Consider the following 7,186-nt stretch of genomic DNA (forward strand, 5'->3'; position numbering starts at 1 on the left):
GGCACCTTCCCTGCCCACAAGAAGTTCCCTCGACAACACCCTCTCCTCTCCGTCCAAATGACCATCCCCCCATGTCCAGGCTGTACGGCACCAGCCTCCTCACTGGTCCAACTCCGGCTCTCAACAATTCTAGCACTCATCTCTTCGGTCCCAACTATTTCTAATCACCTTGTGTCTGTCAGCCTCCTCTGTTCAACTGAGTAAGCTCCTTGGGGTCAGGGACCGTCTCTCTTTACTCGGTTGTATTCTCCAAAGTGCTTAGTTCAGTGTCCTGCACCCTGTCGATGTTCATGAACTTCACTGCCAGTGGGGTCTTCTTCAGATACAAAGGGGTGTGTGTGTGTGTGTGTGTGTGTGTGTGTGTTTTCAGGAGTGGATCCTGTGCACAGTGTCCTGCACACTGTCGTTGTTCATGAACTTCACTGCCGGTGGGGTCTTCTTCAGATACAAAGGGGTGTGTGTGTGTGTGTGTGTGTGTGTGTGTGTGTGTGTGTGTGTGTGTGTGTGTGTGTTTTCAGGAGTGGATCCTGTGCACAGTGTCTTGCACACTGTCGATGTTCATGAACTTCACTGCCAGTGGGGTCTTCTTCAGATACAAAGGGGTGGGGGTGTGTGTGTTTGTGTGTGTGTGTATTTTCAGGAGTGGATCCTGTGCACAGTGTCCTGCACACTGTCGATGTTCATGAACTTCACTGCCAGTGGGGCCTTCTTCAGATACAAAGGGGTGTGTGTGTGTGTGTGTGTGTGTGTGTGTGTGTGTGTGTGTGTGTTTTCAGGAGTGGATCTTGTGCACAGTGTCCTGCACACTGTCGATGTTCATGAACTTCACTGCCAGTGGGGTCTTCTTGAAATACAAAGGGGTGTGTGTGTGTGTGTGTGTGTGTGTGTGTGTGTGTGTGTGTGTGTTTTCAGGAGTGGATCTTGTGCACAGTGTCCTGCACACTGTCGATGTTCATGAACTTCACTGCCAGTGGGGTCTTCTTGAAATACAAAGGGGTGTGTGTGTGTGTGTGTGTGTGTGTGTGTGTGTGTGTGTTTTCAGGAGTGGATCTTGTGCACAGTGTCCTGCACACTGTCGATGTTCATGAACTTCACTGCCAGTGGGGTCTTCTTGAAATACAAAGGGGTGTGTGTGTGTGTGTGTGTGTGTGTGTGTGTGTGTGTGTGTGTGTGTGTGTGTGTTTTCAGGAGTGGATCTTGTGCACAGTGTCCTGCACACTGTCGATGTTCATGGACTTCACTGCCAGTGGGGTCTTCAGATACAAAGGAGTGTAGGGGGGGGGGTGTTTGTGTGTGTGTGTGTGTGTGTGTTTTCAGGAGTGGATCCTGTGCACAGTAAGGGCTCAGTACAATGCCCTGCATTTGTGAATTGTGTTTCCCTTCGAAAAAGGGGAAGAGGTAGCAGCATCTGAAGAGCCGTGGGGATGGTGGTGACACCCCCCCCGCCTTCCCCCACCCAGAGAGGGCTGAGGGCACGCGGAAATGGCTCCATTTTGGCAGTGCTAATTTCGGCTTGAGAGACCTTACCCTAGATTGCAAAACAGGTGAGGTTTCTGTTAATGATTTTTAAGCAATTTGTTCTTAGGCTTTTCTTGACTTACTTAGGAATGACATGGAGTAGGTTAGAGGAGTTAATCAGGAACTTTTCAAACAAGCAGTGTGATGATGCATTCCCAGAAGTTGTATTTGAAGTTGTGAACAGCACGATTCCCTTGGGAATTCAAACTTGATCAATTTGATCTGGTGCCCACTCAAGTTTAAATATGCCAATTGAGTTTTGATTAGTTCAGGAGCATTCCTCCATGTCTCAGTTAATGTCCCCTCAAATCTGGATGACTTTCATGACCAGACACCCCATTTTCAACCTGCTCTGCTCACTTTGTGTCTGTTTTTGGTGAAAGAGTAAAAAAAATCAATGTTAGGGTCAATCAATACCCAGGAGGTAAATCTTTTTACTCTGTTCTTCAAAGGCAGAAGTATTTATGCTGTCACAATGATCTTTTTTAGTAAGGTGTCAAGGATCCAGGCATTTTCCAAAGGTCAGGCCTGACCTGCCTGGATCCTTGACACCTAAGATTCTGTTCTCGCTTAATGGGGGCGGTTATTTGCTCAGTGGGGCTGGTAATAACAGTTGCAGTATTTGTTAAGTGCTTATCGTGCGCCAGGCACTGCACTCACTGCACTTGATAATCAAGTCGGACAGTGTCCCTGTCCCACACGGGGCTCACACTCTAAGTGGCGGGAGGAAATCAGGATTTTGATCCCCATTTTACAGATGAGGAAACTGAGCCACGGAGAAGTGAACTGTCCACGGTCGCACAACGGGAAGGGGGAGGAGCCAGCAACAGAACCCGGATCGGCTCACCCCCAGGCCTCGGCTCTTTCCACTGGACCATCCTGCTTCTCTACCCAGGTGACTGGGTGGGAAACACTAGTGCTGGTTAATCAATCAATCGTGTTTATTGAGCGCTTCCTGTGTGCAGAGCACTGGACTAAGCGCTTGGGAAGTACAAGTTGGCAACATATAGAGACAGTCCTTACCCAACAGTGGGCTCCCAGTCTAAAATGGTTAGCCATTGGCTCGGCTATCCTTAGCTGGGCCTAGCACCTGCAGGATTTACCTGGGACTGGCTGCTTCCCCTCCCTCTACTCAAGAGGTTGAGCGTTCAGTTGCTCCTCTGGTTTAATGGAAGCTGAAAGGGAAGTGGAAAGCCCAAATGAGAACGGGGAGGAATCCCAGCCGAGGGGGCGCAGACTAAGGCTCGTCCACTCGGTTAGACAGATGGATCTGTGCCACCCCGAGCCAAGGTCCCCTAATACTAATGGTGACGATGATGAGGGTGAGGATGATGATGATACCTGTATATGTGTATATATGTTTGTACAAATTTATTACTCTATTTATTTATTTATTTATTTTACTCATACATATCTATTCCTTTTATTTTATTTTGTTAGTATGTTTGGTTTTGTTCTCTGTCTCCCCCTTTTAGACTGTGAGCCCGCTGTTGGGTAGGGACTGTCTCTATATGTTGCCAATTTGGACTTCCCAAGCGCTTAGTACAGTGCTCTGCACATAGTAAGCGCTCAATAAATACGATTGATGATGATGATGGTGATGATGGCGATATTGATCCCGGGGAGAACGGACGGCTTTTCCCCGATCTGGGCATCGTTAGTGCTTCTTCTCATCCTTTCAGCACGAACAACTAGGGGACTGCCTTGATGATGGCCCTTTCTCTGGGGAACTTGTGACTTGCCAGGTCTGCTCCCCAAATCTCTTTAAAGCGGTCTGGATGCTGCCGCCACCGCCCCATCTTAGAGATGGGGAAACTGAGGCTCCGCAGTTTCCCCCACTCGACGTCGAGTCCCTTGGGAGGAACTGGGCTTCTAAGCCTTCTGCTTCAGTGGGCTCGGCCGAGGGCGGGAGGAGGGCGGGGAGGGACGAGCTCGGGGGCCTCAGAGAGGCCGGAACTCCACTCCCCCGGATAATAATAATAATCATAATAATAATAATAAGTTTTTTTGTTAAGCACTTACTATGTGTAAAGCACTGTTCTAAGCGCTGGAGGGGCGAATACAAGGTCATCAGATTGCCCCACATGGGTCTCACAGTCTTCATCCCCATTTTACAGATGAGGGGACTGAGGCACAGAGAATTAAGTGACTTGCCCAAAGTCACACAGCCGACAAGTGGCGGAGCCGGGATGAGAACCCACGACCTCTGACTCCCAAGTCCGGGCTCTTTCCTCCCCTGGGATGGGAGGTGGTTGTTGGGGGGGGCAGGGGGGGCTTTTCATTTAGCTTTACTTCTATTTATTCTGACGACTTGACACCTGTCCACATGTTTTGTTTTGTTGTCTGTCTCCCCCTTCTAGACCGAGAGTCCGTTGTTGGTTAGGGACCGTCTGTAGATGTTGCCAACTTGGACTTCCCAAACGCTTAGTCCGTGCTCCGCACACAGTAAGTGCTCAATAAAAACGATTGAATGAGTATGTTTGTACATATTTATTACTCTATTTATTTATTTGTTTTATTTGTATATATTTATTCTATTTTATTAATATGTTTTGTTTTGTCTCCCCCTTCTAGATTGTGAGCCCGCTGTTGGGTAGGGACCGTCTCTAGATGTTGCCAACTTGGACTTCCCAAGCGCTTAGTCCAGTGCTCCGCACACAGTAAGCGCTCAATAAATACGATTGAATGAATGAATATGTTTGTACATATTTATTACTCTATTTATTTATTTGTTTTATTTGTACATATTTATTCTATTTTGTTAATATGTTTTGTTTTGTCTCCCCCTTATAGACCGTGAGCCCGCTGTTGGGTAGGGACCGTCTGTAGATGTTGCCAACTTGGACTTCCCAAGCGCTTCGTCCAGTGCTCCGCACACAGTAAGCGCTCAATAAATACGATTGAATGAATGAATGAATGAATGGAAAGGACGGTCGGGGTCCGGGTCCTCCTCGTTCTGTTGGTCCCCGGGGGCTCCCCAGCCTTAACCGAAAAGGGACTGAGGCCCGGGGGTGGGCAGAGTGGGGGAGCGGGCACCGCCCCCGGACCAACCGCTACGGCTTAGGACGACTGTGAGCCCACTGTTGGGTAGGGACTGTCTCTAGATGTGCCCAACTTGTACTTCCCAAGCGCTTAGTCCAGGGCTCTGCACACAGTGAGCGCTCAATAAACGAGAAGCATTGTGGCTCAGTGGAAAAAGCCCGGGCTTTGGAGTCAGAGGTCACGAGTTCAAATGCCGGCTCCACCAGTTGCCTGCTGTGTGACGTTAGGCAAGCCACTTGACTTCTCTGGGCCTCAGTTCCCTCATCTGTAAAACGGGGATGAAGACTGCGAGCCCCCCGTGGGACAACCTGATCACCTTGTAACCTCCCCGGCGCTTAGAACAGTGCTTTGCACATAGTAAGCGCTTCTCATCCTATCCCGTCTGGACTACTGCACTAGCCTTCTCTCTGATCTCCCATCCTCGTGTCTCTCTCCACTTCAATCCATACTTCATGCTGCTGCCCGGATTATCTTTGTCCAGAAACGCTCTGGACATATTACTCCCCTCCTCAAAAACCTCCAATGGCTACCGATCAATCTGCGCATCAAGCAGAAACTCCTCACCCTGGGCTTCAAGGCTCTCCATCCCCTCGCCCCCTCCTACCTCACCTCCCTTCTCTCCTTCTACTGCCCAGCCCGCACCCTCCGCTCCTCCACCACTAATCTCCTCACTGTACCTCGCTCTCGCCTGTCCCGCCATCGACCCCCGGCCCACGTCATCCCCCGGGCCTGGAATGCCCTCCCTCTGCCCATCCGCCAAGCTAGCTCTCTTCCTCCCTTCAAGGCCCTGCTGAGAGCTCACCTCCTCCAGGAGGCCTTCCCAGACTGAGCCCCTTCTTTCCTCTCCCCCTCGTCCCCCTCTCCATCCTCCCGTCTTACCTCCTTCCCTTCCCCACAGCACCTGTATATATGTATATATGGTTGTACATATTTATTACTCTATTTATCTATTTATTTATTTATTTTACTTGTACATTTCTATCCTACTTATTTTATTTTGTTGGTATGTTTGGTTCTGTTCTCTGTCTCCCCCTTTTAGACTGTGAGCCCACTGTTGGGTAGGGACTGTCTCTATGTGATGCCAATTTGTACTTCCCAAGCGCTTAGTACAGTGCTCTGCACATAGTAAGCGCTCAATAAATACGATTGATTGATTGATTGATTGATTAATAAATGCCATCGTCATCAATAAATACGATTGGTTGATTGACTGACGGACGGACGGGGCGGGGCGCGCCCCGCCCCCTCCCGCTGGCCGCCATCGGGGGCGCGCTCGCGCTCGCGCCGCCTTCCCCGCTCCCGGCGGCAGCCGTCGGGCGCGCGCGCCGCATCCCCCTTCCCCACAGCACCTGTATATATGGATATATGTTTGTACATATTCATTGCTCTATTTATTTATTTATTTATTTTACTTGTACATATCTATTCTATTTATTTTATTTTGTTAGTATGTTTGGTTTTGTTCTCGGTCTCCCCCTTTTAGACAGTGAGCCCACTGTGGGGTAGAGGACCGTCTCTAGATGTTGCCAACTTGTACTTCCCAAGCGCTTAGTCCAGTGCTCTGCACACAGTAAGCGCTCAATAAATACGATCGATTGATTGATTTCGTTCTCGGTCTCCCCCTTTTAATGATGGCATTTTATTAAGCGCTTACTATGTGCAAAGCACTGTTCTAAGCGGTGGGGAGGTTACACGGAGATCAGGTTGTCATCATCATCATCATCAATCGTATTTATTGAGCGCTTACTATGTGCAGAGCACTGTACTAAGCGCTTGGGAAGTACAAATTGGCAACATATAGAGACAGTCCCTACCCAACGGTGGGCTCACAGTATAAAAGGGGGAGACAGAGAACTAAACCAAACATACTAACAAAATAAAATAAATAGAATAGATATGTACAAATAAAATAAATAAAAAAATAAATAGAGTAATAAATATGTGCAGACATATATACATATATCCAGGTGCTGTGGGGAAGGGAAGGAGGTAAGATGGGGTGGATGGAGAGGGGGACGAGGGGGAGAGGAAGGAAGGGGCTGAGTGTGGGAAGGCCTCCTGGAGGAGGTGAGCCCTCAGTAGGGCCTTGAAGGGAGGAAGAGAGCTAGCTTGGCGGATGGGCAGAGGGATTGGGGGCATTCCGGGCCCGGGGGAGGACGTGGGCCGGGGGTCGACGGCGGGACGGGCGAGAACGAGGCCTAACGGTGAGGAGATTAGCGGCGGAGGAGCGGAGGGGGCGGGCTGCGATGGAGAAGGACAGAAGGGAGGGGAGGTAGGAGGGGGCGAGGGGATGGACAGCCTGGAAGCCAAGGGTGAGGAGTTTCTGCCTGATGCGCAGTCCCACGGGGGGCTCCCAGTCTTAATCCCCATTTTACAGATGAGGTAACTGAGGCCCAGAGAAGTTAAGTGACTTGCCCAAGGTCACACAGCAGACATGTGGCGGAGCCGGGATTCGAACCCCTGACCTCTGACTCCAAAGCCCGGGCTCTTTCCACCGAGCTACGGTGCTTCTCTAGACTGTGAGCCCACTGTGGGGTAGAGGACCGTCTCTAGATGTTGCCAACTTGCCCTTCCCAAGCGTTTAGTCCAGCGCTCTGCACACAGTAGGCGCTCAATGAATACGATC

The sequence above is a fragment of the Tachyglossus aculeatus genome, chromosome 17 (assembly GCF_015852505.1).
Source record: "Tachyglossus aculeatus isolate mTacAcu1 chromosome 17, mTacAcu1.pri, whole genome shotgun sequence".
In the NCBI taxonomy this organism is placed as follows: Eukaryota; Metazoa; Chordata; class Mammalia; order Monotremata; family Tachyglossidae; genus Tachyglossus; species Tachyglossus aculeatus.